The sequence below is a fragment of the Pleurodeles waltl genome, chromosome 1_1 (assembly GCF_031143425.1).
Source record: "Pleurodeles waltl isolate 20211129_DDA chromosome 1_1, aPleWal1.hap1.20221129, whole genome shotgun sequence".
Lineage (NCBI taxonomy): Eukaryota > Metazoa > Chordata > Amphibia > Caudata > Salamandridae > Pleurodeles > Pleurodeles waltl.
Window position 1 is genome coordinate 136,085,363 of NC_090436.1, and position 14,884 is coordinate 136,100,246.

Sequence of the window (14,884 nt, forward strand, 5' to 3'; positions counted from 1 at the left end):
AGGAGTGTGCTGCACTGCCTCAGCTGGAGGTGAAGGCTCTGTGACCACTGGTGGTGGTGTCATCCTGCCAGCCTCTGCTGGAGTCCAGGGCTGCTTCCGCTTAATGGCAGATGTTGAGGGCTTCTTCACCTTCATGGCAGGCGGTGCGGGCTCCATTTACTTCATGGCAGGAGTCGAGGGCTTCTGCCCCTTCATGGCAGGAGGTTTGGCCTCCTTCCCCTTCATGGCAGGAGGTGCGGTCGCCTTCTCCTTCATTGCAAGAGGTGCGGCCTCCTTCCCCTTCATGGCAGGAGGTGCGGCCTCCTTCCCCTTCATGGCAGGAGTCGAGGGCTTTTTCCCCTTCATGGCAGTGGCTGCGGGATCCTTACCCTTCCTGGCTGGTGGAGTGGGAACCATCACTGTCTTGCCTCCATGACTAGGAGGTGCCTCCACTGTCCACATGGACTGTTTGGCTGAGATGCTGGGCTGGGTCATTGGGACCCTGCTTTTATGGGCAGGACAGGGGGGAGGAGGGGACAGAAAAGGGCAAGTTGGGCAAGAAAAAGCTTTTAAGGGATGGTGGGGCAGGAAGAGAGAGGAGGGATGGGAGTGGAGGTTGAGGGAGTGGTTGTTGAAGGAGTACGTCTGCTGGACTTGGGTGCAGGTGCATGGAGAGTGTGCTGATGTGGGGTGGATGGCTGTTGGGTGTCTGAGTGCTTGCGTTTGTGACCTTTAGGAGGGGGGATAGACAGGGTTGGAGAGGATACAGGAGACGTGTGCATGGATGTTGTGGATGTGTCTGCTAGTGAGGTGTGTGTGCTGCTTGGTGTGGTGATGCTGGTGGTGGCCATTGAACCAGTGCATGCAGGTGTGAGTGTGGACGTGAATGTGAGGGAGGTGGAGGAGGAGGGGGAGACAGTGGAGGCAGTGGATGTGGTTGTGTCTGAAACTGTCTGGTGTTTGCGTGAGTGCTTGTGTGTTGAAGTGTGGTGCCTGTGTTTGACTGTGCTACTCTTGTGTGTTGTCTTGTGTGCATGCTCGTCTGTATGTGTGCATGGGATGGGTTGGGGTTGAGGAGACTGGGACTGGGACTGGGAAGTGGTAGTTGGAGGGGGGGCAGTAGGAACAGGGACAGTGGCTGCCATCAGAGAGGAGGCCAGAGCCTGAATCGATCTCTGTTGGGCCGCCAATCCACTGTGGATTCCCTCCAGGAATGCATTGCATTGCTCCATCTGGGATGCCAGCCCCTGGATGTCATTCACAATGGTTCACTGCCCTACAGAGCTGGATCTCAGCAGGTCACTAGCCTCCTCACTGAGGGCAGCAGGGCTCACTGGGGAAGGGCCTGAGGTGCCTGGGGTGGAGGAGATGCCCACCCTCCTGGGTGAACAGGCATGGGCAACTCGCTGAGGGGCTACTGGGAGGGTGGTGCTGATGTGGGGGCTTGAGGCTGTCCCTGCAGCTGGGGTGGTCAAAGAGGTGTCCGCCACCATCAGGGAGCTTCCATCAGAGGAGGTATCTGAGTCTGAGTTGTCACCTCCTGTCTCTGCCATGGTGCTCCCCACGTCCTCCGTCCCTCTGATTCCATTGGCATCGGTGGACTGTGCCTCCTGGGTCTGTGGGATGCAGCTCCCTCTGTCGCCGGTGCCCCCGTTCCTCCGCCAGATGATGCTAATGCACATATGGACAGGATGACAGAAGATAAAGGGGGAGAGAGAAAAAGAGAACACAGGGTCAATTACTGCACCAACACCACTGTTGGCATACACAGCACCATCACACACAGGGATCAGGATTGAGCACTATGCATTTCACTGCCATTGATTTGGCTAGATGCAACAAAAAGATGAGGGCCAAACACCGCCAACTGCATGCCTCCGGGACCCACTAAGCCCTTTCTGAAATGGAATGCAACCTAGCTAGGTTACGTTCTTTTCCCTTTCAACCATTACCCTTGAGCTGGATCACACTGCAATGTCTGGCCTGGCAATAAGGGCCACCCACTAACTTACACCAACCACCCGGATTCCATGCCACCTGCCAATTATTGTAGTAATGTCCACTGTACACACATCCTTGTGGCTGCTGTGATGCCCTCAAGCGCCCATCCAGCTCTGGGTAGGCCACTGCCAGTATGCAGGTCATCAGGGGGTCAGGTTCCGATGGGCACCCCTTCCTCGTTTGGAGACCATCCCCAGCTGGGCCTCCGCGGTCTTCCGTGGCCAGCGTCTCAGGTCCTCCCACCGTTTCCGACAGTGGGTGCTCTGCCTGCCATAGACCCCCAGGGTCCACATGTCCTTGGCAATGGCACACCATAATTCCTTCTTTTGATGGGTGCGGACCTGCAGAGGCGATCCAGATGGGAGGACACCATTACACATACAATCCAGCCTGTCACACATGGCCCACCAATCCCGTTTCCTTCATCATTAGCACACACATCGGCAGGCGCACACCATGTACACCACCACATTACATCACCCACCATGACACGATGCTTACACACACATCTGCATGTATCTTTCCCACATGCATCATGCCCAAGGTGTACTCTCCTGTTGGTCTGGAGGCGCATACAGCAGTCCGTACTGGGGTAGGACCCCATCCACCAATCGCTCCATCTCCTCCGTAGTGAAGACAGGGGCCCTTTCCCCGGTCACAGGGGCCATGGTAGGTTCCAGACACAGGGCTCAGCAACACACACAGTGTAGGTGTTTTCCAGTTGAAGGTCAGGAAACAAGTGAGGATTGAGATAGAAAATGGCGGTCACACCTGCAGCAATGTACACCGTCACCGGTGGCACAGATCCCCATTGGCCACTGTATTCCATAGAGCCCCATATTATCCAATGAGGAGTTGCACAGTGGTGCAAGACCGCCTTCCGCCACGACGCCCAGCGTCGGTGGAGTTACTCACTTCCACCTGTCCCTACATACAGGACAGGCGGTCGCCATGTCATGGTGATGGACAACCATCACATTAACCTTTACTGCGTCACTGCCTAGATTTGCACATACCTGTCATTACCACTGTCCCATCATATAAATGCAACATGTACACTGAGGTTGTGGTTCCATTGTTCAACTTGTGACAGCCTAGTCACTCTTGTGACCCTTAGATACATACCACTGTGGATGAATGGGAGAAGAAGATGAACCCCCATGTGCAGATCCCTTGTGGTCTTAGCTACACTAGAGGACAGCCACCTTATACTCACCAAAGGACTGGATAGGGCCACAATCACAGATCTATGTGCCCAATTGGAGCCTGACCTGATATCAACTAGCCATCATCCCACTGGGATCCCCCCTCTTGTGCAAGTGCCATCAGTGCTCCATTTCCTGGCAAATGGTTCTTTCCAAGTGACAGTGGGCTTGGCAGCTGGAATGTCAAATCAATGTTTTCTATTGTGCTGGCAAGAGTCTTGTCTGCCCTGATGAAACACATGTGCAGCTACATTGCTTTCCCCCAGATGGACGATTTGGCCACTGTAAAAGCAGGATTCTATGCAATGGGCCATATCCCCAATATAATTGGTGCGACTGACATTACACATATTGCGTTAGTCCCCCCGCCAGAATGAACAGGTGTTCATGAATAGTAAGAGTTTCCACTCACTGAATGTGCAAATGGTTTGCTTGGCAGACCAGTACATCTCCCACATCACTGCCAAGTATCCTGGGTTGGTGAATGACGCCTTCGTCCTGAGGAATAGCAGCATCCCAAATGTGATGGTCCAACTACGGAGGCACAGGGTGTGGCTAATAGGTGAGCCTTGGTTCCAACCCACTGCCTTCAGGTGTCATCCCCATATCATTGTGTGAGGCTAAATGTTGTCCTCCCATACTTGCAGGTGACTCTGGCTATCCAAATCTATTGTGGCTACTGACCCTTGTGAGGAATGCCAGGACAGGGGCTGAGGACCATTATAATGAGGCACATGGGGGCGAACCAGAAGAATAATCGAGCTGACCTTTGGCCTCCTGAAGGCTAGGTTCAGGTGCCTCCATCTGACACGTGGGATCTCTGTGCTACTCACCCGGAAAGGTCTGCCGGATAGTAGTGGCATGCTGTATGTTGCACAACCTTGCCCTCAGACGACATGTGCCTTATCTGCAGGAGGAGGAGACTGGAAATTCCCCTGTGGCAGCAGTGGACCCTGAGGACAGTAAAGATGAGGAGGCAGAGGATGAAGATGAGGAAATAGAACATCAGTGATAAGACAATATTTCCAATGACAAACAGGTGAGACAGTGGAACTGACCATTACTCTGACTATTGATTTATCTATGTGCCTGTGGCAAGATGGCATTCACTTCCTTTGGATCTCAACTTACTGTTACCTATGGCTTCTCATTTTCCAGATGTTGATCATATGACAACATTGTCCTGATGTGATCACTACAGACTGTTCCAGGTCATTATTTGTTAGCTATCACAGTGTTCAGATCATTTGCACTCTATGTGACTGTTCCCACAAATGCACATTTAAGACACCTAAAACAGTGTTTTGTAGTGCTATATAATTGAGAGTAAAGTGCAATGGAATGGGGTGATGGTGGAAGAAAGTCCAGGGTATTGTTCCAGTCAGTTTGTAGCACAGGTCCAGTGTCCAAGGGGCCATAGGAAAGGGTGCAATGTCAGTTCAAAGGAGACAGGGTGGGACACAAGGGGGTCAATCAGGAACAATCAGGAGAGTCTCATTTCCTGGCAGTGGTCTTGGTCTTGGCAAGTGTTTCTGGCTTCTGTCTGGTTTGCAAGTAACGTTTGCGGGGTGGTTCACCTTCTGCAGGGGGAGAGGTGCTAGTGGCCTGTGGGTCCTGTGGCGGGGCCTCCTGTCCACTAGTTGCAGCTGAAGTAGAGGGCTGGTCAATAGATTGGCTAGTGATAGGGCCCCACTGCTGTGCTGTCCATTCCCCCATGATGTTGGCCATGTCTGCTAGCACCCCTGCTATGGAAATCATGGTGGTGTTGAGGGCCTGCAAGTCCTCCCTGATTCCTGATGGTGTTCCTCCTGCAGCTGCTTGTTCTCCTACATGTTTTTCAGAATCTGGCCCATCGTGTCCTGGGATTGTTGGTAGGCACCCAGGACATTGGTGAGTGCCTCCTGGAGAGTCAGTTCCCTGGGCCTGTCCTCCCCCTGGTGCATGGCACTCCAAGTGTCCCTGTTGCCCTGTGCCCTTGTCCCCTGAACGGTGTGCCCACTGCCACTGACCCCAGGTCCCTTATTGTCTTGGGTATGAGGTGTGGACTGGGGTCCCTGTACAGGTGAGCACACTGCTGATTGACGTATCCTGGGGACAGAGGTGTGGGTACGCTGGGTGGGTGCTGTGGTGTTGGTAACTGATGGGGGAGGCTCTGTGGTGGACTGGGAGTGGGCTGGGGTTACCGACTGTCCAGTGGTCCCTGATGGGCCGGGTTGTTGATCCAGATCCTGGAGTCCAGAGTTACTGTCATCACTGTGGAGATCTTCTGTTGGGGACTGGATAGTCATGGCATGTCCTCTCCACTGAGATTGGCTGGGGCACCTGTGGGGATGAAATGATGTATTATGCTTCATGCCTGTGACATGTTGTACATCCCTATCTTCCCCTCTATGGTTAGTTTTGCCCTGCCACCTTTGATTGTGTATGGTGATGTATTGTGGGATTGTTAGTTCCCCTATGCTGTGCATGCTTTGGTGACGGGTGTTAATGCAGGGCTGGGAGGACTGTCCATGCATTGTTATGGCATGCAGGGCATGGCATTGGGGTTAGTCATCTGCGTTGGTGCACTGTGTGGGATGGAGTGGAGTGATGGGAGTGAGGGTGTGAGATGCCATGCAGGTATGGGGGGTGATAAGTGTTAAATGTTGACTTACCAGTGTCCAGGTGTCTGGCTACTCCAGTGAGTCCCTCAGGATGCAGTAATGCCAAGACTTGCTTCTCCCATGCTGTGAGCTGTGGGGGAGGAGGTGGGGGTCCACCGCCAGTCCTCTGGATGGCAAGTTGGTGCCTTGCTGCCATGGAACGTACCTTCCCCCGTAGGTCATTCCACCTCTTCCTGATGTTGTCCCTTGTTCTTGGATGCTGTCCCACGGCGTTCACCCTGTTCACGATTCTCTGCCATAGTTCCATCTTCCTTGCAATGGATATCTACTGTACCTGTGCTCCAAACAGCTGTGGCTCTATCCTGACTATTTCCTCCACCATGACCCGCAACTCCTCATCTGTGAAATGGGGCTGCCTTTGTGGGGCCATGGGTGTTGTGTGATGTGTGTGAGTGTGTGGTTGTTGGGTGGTGGGATTGGGTGTTCGTAGTGGAGTGCATGAGGGATCTATGGGTGTGTGTGTATTTGTCACAGTGGTCTTGATGTCTTTCTGGTGGCAATGATTTTTATTCGTAAAGGGTTGTGCGTAATGTGGGTGGGTGTTTTATAGTGGTGTCAGTGGGTGGGTGTCAGGTGTGCGTTGTTGGAATTGGCCAATGTTGTGTAGTTTAGTATTTGGGTGTCCATTCTGAGCGCAGTGGTGCGTACCGCCAATGGTTTACCGCTGTTGAATGTCCGCCGTGGTGATTCGTGGGTCATGATGTGGTGGGCATTGTTCTGTTGGCGTAAAAGTATGGGTGTTGGGACCGACACTTTAGCATTGACCTCTGGGCCGACGGATTTGTGTATGTGGCTGTATTCTCTCGGTGTGGTGTGTGTGTGTCGTAATATGCCGAACGGGTATCTGCCACCGCGGCGGTATGTTAACGGCCGTCAGCATGACGGTAAGCAGGATTTACCGCCAATGTCATGATGAGGGCCTAAATGTGTCATCACACCAAACCTTCTTTCACAAATTTTTGCATCAGCTAAAATTCTGTCATTTCTAAACGTTCAAATATGTGTTCCCTTTTTGAACTTTCCCTAAACAATTTTTTCCTTTTCTTTTCTTCCTTCTTCGGATTATTCTTTGTCTTCTTTAATTTAATTCTATTATACCATTATACATATTCCCCACACTCCAATTACGCAAATCACAATAATCAATATCCCTTGTATTATTTTCAATAATATCCCTTTTGCCAATGTTACTGAGCCAATTACCACTGAAGCAAATCCCTTGACAACTTTCTCCCATACACTTGGTTCCTTTAATTCTTTCAAACCAGCACTCTCCTTATTCAGATTAGTAAGTAAACTTCTAATTTATTTACTATTGTCAGGAATAAATGAACAGCAATGCTAGAATAAAGCATTTTGCAAATTCCGCCATCCTTTGCTAAAAGAATGTCTAACGTAATGCGATTCTATAGAGTTGTAGCTCTTCCAGCAGCTAATTCAGTATCTATCAGGATCATGGCTCCTGAACAATTTGTCAGCATGTTATCCACAATAGTAGACAACTTTAAAATCTTTATCGAATTCAGAACGACACCTACTGAAGGTATTATTGCTCCAAATATATCTCCTAATATACTAGAAGGTGACTCTCTCCTCTCTGATGCAATGTAATTCAGTCACTCTCAGAAATTTCATATCTTTGGGAAAACTATCCCCAAATACCATGTCCCATACCATCCTCGTTGTTGGAAATGGCCTTTCTGCAGGGTCATCCCAGACATTTTGCATTCCTCCTCCTCCTCTTTTTCTGACCTCATTTTTGCTGGCTTTAGGACTCTGCACACTTTACCACTGCTAACCAGTGCTAAAGTGCACATGTTCTCTCCTTAAAACATGGTGACATTGGCTCATAGCCAATTGGCTTATTTAATTTACTTGTAAGTCCCTAGTTAAGTGTACTACATGTGCCCAGGGCCTGTAAATTAAATGCTACTAGTAGGCTGCAGCACTGGTTGTGCCACCCACATAAGTAGCCACTTAACCTTGTCTCAGGCCTGCCATTGCAAGGCCTGTGTGCGCAGTTTCACTGCCAATTAAACTTGCCATTTAAAAGTACTTGCCAAGCCTAAAACTACCCTTTTTCTACATGTAAGTCACCCCTAAGGTGTTCCCTGGGTAACCCCTAGGGCAGGGTGCTGTGTAGGTAAAAGGCAGGACATGTGCCTGTGTAGTTTACTTGTCCTGGTAGTGTAAAACTCCTACATTCGTTTTTACACTGCTGTGAGGCCTGCTCCCTTCATAGGCTAACATTGGGTCTGCCCTCATACATTGTTTGAGTGGTAGCTGCTGATCTGAAAGAAGTCGGAAAGTCATATTTAGTATGGCCAGAATGGTGATACAAAATCCTACTGACTGGTGAAGTTGGATTTAATATTACTATTTTAGAAATGCCACTTTTAGAAAGTGAGCATTTCTCTGCTCTTAAATCTTTCTGTGCCTTACAATCCACATCTGACTGGGTTTAGTTGACAGCTCCTTGTGCATTCACTCAGACACACCCTAAACACAGGATACCCAGCCTCACTTACATACATCTGCATTTTGAATGGGTCTTCCTGGGCTGGGAGGGCCTTCTCTCACAAAAAGGACTGCCACACCCCCTACTGGGACCCTGGCAGACAGGATTGAACTGAAAGGGGACCTAATGCACTTCTAAGCCACTCTTTGAAGTCTCCACCACTTCAAAGGCACATTTGGGTATAAAAACAGGGCCTCTGCCCCTAGCAACTCAGACACTTCCTGGCGAAAAAACCTGAACCAGAATCTGCATCCTGCCAAGAAGAACTGCCTGGCTGCCCAAAACACTCACCTGACTGCTTTCTGAGAAGGACTGCTGCCTTGCTGTTGCCCTGCTGTCTTGCTGCTCTCTTTCTGTCCTGCAGAAGTGCTCTCCAAGGGCTTGGATAGAGCTCAGGACCAAAAAGACTTCACTCCTGTAACTGGACTCCTTGTGTGGTGAAAATTCAACGCACAGCCTGCCAAAAACTACGCATGCCGATCCCAGAACAACACAGCCCGACTTTGCGACTGAAGATCGACCCAGCGAAGCGACCGGAACTTCGACGCACGGCCCACTGGATTGACGCACAGCCGACCCGGAACAACGCAGCCCGATTCCCAGAGAGGAATCGACGCCGCGCCTGCCGTGCCGGAGAAATTTCCACGTATCGCCCACCGGAATCGACGCAGCACCTGTGACTTCGTTCCGCAAGCTCAGGATTCTATGCATCGTCCGCGGGTGTCTGAAAACCCCACAACCCAAAGAGGATCCAAGTCCGAGTGCCGGAAATCGACGCAAAGTCTTCCACGCAAGTCCATGTGCGAAGGAGGGAAACCAACGCACACCTCCCTGTTTTCCACGCATCTCCTCTGCAGTCCCTTGAGAGGATTTGTCAACGCAAACCAGGTACTTTGCCCTGCAAGAGACATTTACTTGTTTTGCAAAGACTTAAGACACTTTGGCGGTCATTCTGACCGCGGCGGTCGCCGCCCGCCAAGCGGTTCCCGCAGAAAAACCGCACCGCGGTCAAAAGAACGCAGCGGCCATTCCGGCTTTCCCGCTGGGCCGGCGGGCGACCGCCAGTAGACCGCCGTCCGGCCCAGCGGGAAAGCCCCTTCAACAATGAAGCCGGCTCGGAATGGAGCCGGCGGAGTTGAAGGGGTGCGACGGGTGCAGTGGCACCCGTCGCGATTTTCACTGTCTGCTAAGCAGACAGTGAAAATCTTTGTGGGGCCCCCAGGGGCCCCACGGCACCTGTTCCCGCCATCCTGGTTCTGGCGGTGTCAGGCTGGCGGGAAGGGGGTCGGAATCCCCATGGCGGTGCTGCTTGCAGCGCCGCCATGGCGGGTTCCCTGGGCCAGCGGGAAACCGGCGGGAAAACGCCGGCTCCCCTTTTCCGAAAGCGGCTTTACAGCCGCGGTCAGAATTGCCCAGGAAGCACCGCCAGCCTGTTGGCGGTGCTTCCGCCGCACTCCGCCATGGCGGTCATGGACCGCCAAGGTCAGAATGACCCCCTTTATATCACTTTTACAGTGATATCTCAACATTTACTTATTGCATCTTTGATCGTTTTGACCTGCATTTATCCAGATAAATATTATATATTTTTCTGAACACTGTGTGGTGTATTTTTGTGGTGCTATATGGTGGTATTGTATGATTTATTGAACAAATACTTTACACATTGCCTTCTAAGTTAAGCCTGACTGCTCAGTGCCAAGCTACCAGATGGTGGGCACAGGATAATTTGGATTGTGTGTGACTTACCCTGACTAGAGTGAGAGTCCCTGCTTGGACAGGGGGTAAATTGACTGCCAACCAAAGACCCCATTTCTAACGCTCCTGGAAGATGGTAATAAGCATTAAGCCCACATATGTGATATATACTAGGAATCGCTGGACCCTGTCCATTCAACATAAATGTCCATTTACTCTGAACCAAAAACACGTCTACATTCACTTATTCCCATAAATAGTGTCAATGGGAGATTTAGGTCTATATACACAAAGCTTCCCTACATGTTGCACAACTAAAGCTAATTTCCCTTGTGTTTTTATTGCACTTTAAGCATAATCATTTCTAAAGGTGCTTTTCTCTAAGCCTTTTTCTAATTTCCCCTTCAATGCCTTTCTCCTGACATCAGTGTGATTTAAGAAGATCTTTTCTAAAGGTGTAAGCGAGCATGTCAGGTTATTCCTGTGAGCACAAGCTGTGCCAAAAGTTAACGTAGGATCAAAGAAACCTCTAACTAATACTATGTCATTATCCTTAGCTACTCTACTCAGATACCTAATTATGGGGACAAACGAAAACACCACATCGTGGTTGGAATAGAAGTACTGAATGTACTCCTAGTTATGGATTCTTGTTAGTAACAGACTACAACTTATCCCATAAGTAAGAGGCAAACTATGATAAGTAACTCCTTCTTCAACTGATGAAGGAATCTGTGCACACACAAAACAATTCTTTGCATCCATTGTCTCAACATACTTACTCAATAAGCGATAGAAGACATTAGAAGAATGTTCCCCTTGTGCATTACTACCTACGTGCAGATACTTGTCATCTAAACTAAACTTCTCTATTGCTGTTAATACAGTAGTTGCCTTTTTGTCAAGAACAGTCATACCCACAATCAATATCACAAACACTATCACACACACAATTGCCAAAACAATACTCATGTATTTACAGCCCCATTTCTTCCTACCCTGACGACTAATGTTACTCATGATCTGTAAAGAATCAGAAAGCAGAAACATTTTAGAAAATGCACCAAAAATCCAAAAATAAAAACAAAAATCTTCTTTAAGCAGTTATTTACAGCTCTCAGTCTCACTTCCAGGATCCTTTGTAAAAAATCGGTTTAGCAGTTTGTCAAATCAGGTTATCTTTTGTTAAATTAGGTTATCAAAGTATTTTCCGGTTACTTTAACAGTGTTGTTCTCTCTACACGTTTCTCAAATTGTTTCAACAGTTCAGTTCATCAGCTTCCTTCAAGTGCCAAAATATTGACCTGGAATATCTCGATCAAAACAAAAAGACAAAAATTATTTCTGACATTCACTTGTAGTTGCATACGCCCATTCAGCACCTGCATACCTTTGACTTCCTATTCTCTTTCTTTTCAACTTTTGATCTCCATTCAGTTCACCTTCACTTAGATCCTCTCTCCTTATGGTATCTACTTCTTCGATTGTTGTTTCAACAACAGCTTCATTTCTCTTTGCTTGTGATTCCGGCCACTTATCTCCTTTCTGTGGACCCTTAGTCAATGCTGTTTTCAGTGTTGAACTTGAAACTTATTCTTGCTCTGCAGTGCTTTCTCTTGACGGACCAGTAACTGGTTCAGGAGGAGTTAGATCACAATGGCTTTGATCTGCCTCAACTCCTTCTCCCTCGAGGTCTGGCAACTGCTCTGTTTGTCTCTCAAAATCATCTACTTCTGGGAAAGCCCTCCTCTGATTAGGCCAATTGAGATTGGCTCACTATCACCCTCCTTGAGGTCTTCTCCTTCGTCTCCCACAGGAGTGACTAAAACGCCCTCAACGGGCTCAGATCTGGTATCAGTTCCTCTTTCTTCTTCTTCCGGCTCTGAGACTTGTTTGGTCGTTGTTGGTACTTTCAACAACTCTTCTCCATTGTCCAAAAGACATGCAACTTTCTTTGTGTGGCTTGCGTGGATCCAGTTTGGAACTCCAGCGCACTTCACAGCTGTGGTAGTAATCAGAACTACCTGGAACGGCCTTTCCAGCAAGGTTCCAAACACGTTTTCCTCACGTATTTCCGGACCACAACCCAGTCACCGGCTCTCAGGTTGTGCCCTGTGTCATAGATCGGTGGCAGAGAGAAAGAGTGAACCACATCAGCCAGACCCTTGCAGGAGTCCAACACCATATCATCTGTAATGTTGACAAGTGCATTTGTAGGCACCGCTGGCAACCTCATGGCTCGTCCCATGAGGATCTCATGCGGCGACAATCCTGTCTTCCTGTCGGGTATGTTTTTCATAGTCATCAGAACTAAAGGCTGTGCATCAGGCCACTTCAGATTCGTGGACGCACACATCTTTGCAACTCTTGGCTTCAAGGTACCATTAATCTGTTCCACTAGTCCTGATGCTTCAGTGCGCTAACTACAATGCAACTTCTGCTCAATGTTCAATGCTGCACACAGTAATTTAATTACCTCATTGTTGAAGTGACTTCCCCTAGCTGACTCTAAAGAGATCGGAAACCCAAAACGTGGTATCAGTTCCCTAAGCAGCAGTTTTGCTACTGTGAGGCTGTCATTTCTTTGTGAGGGTACGCTTCAATCCAGTGACTAAAGATGCAAACAATCACCAACACATATCTCAAACCTCCACATGCAGCCATCTCAATGAAATCCATTTGCATTCTGCTGAATGGACCTCCTGCTCTTCCAATGTGGCTCAAATTAACCACTGTCTCTTTCCCCTATTCATTTGTTGGCAAATGATGCAACAATCGCAAACTGCTTCAGCAACCTGTCTAAACTATAGGTTGAACCAACTGTGCTTGAACAAACAAATCATGGCATCCCTCCCAACAGGTGCTTGACCATGATAATACCTAGCCATTTGAGACAACAGACTGTTTGGCAGAACCAATTGACCCTCTTCGGAAACCCACAGTTCATCCTGTCTCTGTACACATTTCATTTTGCTACATGAACGTTTTTCCTCCCTGTCAACATTATTCTGCAATGATATACAGTTCAATGCACAAAACCTTGCAACTTGATCCACGTATCCATTTCCCATTGACACAAAGTCTTGTGATTTCAGAAGTGCACTGCATTTCACCATGGCAATCCTCTCAGGTATTTGGATAGCATGCACCAATTCTTTAATTCTCTCACAATTTCTCACTGGTGAACCAGAAGAGGTTTTGAAACCTCTCTGTGACCACAACTGGCCAAAATCATGGACTATTCCAATCCATACTGGCTAACCATATAGAGGGTAACTTTTAGCTGAGCAGAAACATGGCATGCTCTAGTAAGGGCTACCAGTTCCGCTACTTGTGCAGAATACACTCCCCAAAGCCAAGACGCTTCCAGGATACCAGAAATTGTGCACATGGCATATCCTGCTCTCAGTGTCCCTGCATTGTCTCTTAGACAAGAACCATCAACAAAGATAATTTGATCATTCTCTTCCAATCAGGTGCCTCTAATATCAGGTCTCAGTTTTGTGCACAAGTCAGTTACTTCAAGACAATCATGCTCAATGTCCTCCAATTTGTCAATTTCAACATTTTCATTTGGAAGCAAGGCTGCCGGGTTCAGCACTGTACATCTTTTCAATGACACATTTGGTGACCCTAGAATACTTGTCTCATATCTGGTCAATCTTGCACCTGTCACCTGTCACCTGGGTTGTGGTGCGGGTAAGGAGAACTTCAACTGAGTGAGGGACCATTATTGTTAGGGGATGTCCCATCACAATGCCTTCACAATGTGTGAGGTTCTGTCCACCTGCCGCAACTACACGCTAAGAGCCTGGTAAAGCTGCTGCAACTGGGTCCAAAGTAGCTGAAAAATATGCTACTTGGCGGTTTACACCTCCATTGACCTGCGTTAAGACAAACAAAGAACATGCATCACGCTCATGACAAAACAATGTGAAAGGCTTAGTGTAGTCAGGCATACCCAAAGACGGAGCTTTGCACAGACTCTCTCTCAATTCAGTAAATGCTTTCATGCAAGCCTGGTCTAACACTATGGGATCGGTGACCTCCTAGTGGGTCAGCTTTTGCAAGGGCTTGGAAATAGCTGAAAAATTTGGAATCCATTGGCAGCAGTAGTCTACCATCCCTAGAAACATCCTGACATCTCTCTGTGTGGTTGGGTGATTCATCTGCAATATGGTTGTGACCCTTTCTCTAGATACTTTCCTTGATCCCTTCTCAATCTGGTGACACAAATATTTCACCTCTTTCTGACAGTATTGCAATTTAAGTGGAGACACTTTGTGGACTTTCTTTCTCAAATGGATCAGCAAGGCAATCATGTCATAATTGCACTTGTCTCTTGTTTTGGACACAATCAGCAAGTCATCAATGTACTATACCAAGGTCGATCGGAAAGGCAATTCCAATGACTCCAAGTTCTTTTTCAAGATCTGATTGAATATGGAAGGTGATTCTGAAAACCCTTGAGGAATTTGACACCGACAGTAAACTTGGTCTAAAAATTTGAAACAAAAGAGAAATTGACTGTCCTCTTGAAGAGGCACAGAAAAGAAGGCTTGTGACAAGTCAATGACAGTGAACCACTCAGCATCATATGGAATTTGAAACATTATCACAGCTGGATTTGATACCACGGGGCAACATTTGATCACAATGTCATTTATTTTTCTTAAATCTTGGACGATTCAAACTTTTCCACAGGGCTTTTGTCAATCCCATTATAGTTGAATTACATGGGCTGCTCACTACTTCCTTCAGGACCCCTTGTTCCACAAATTCTGCAATTATTTGGGCAACCTTTATAAGAACATCTTGTG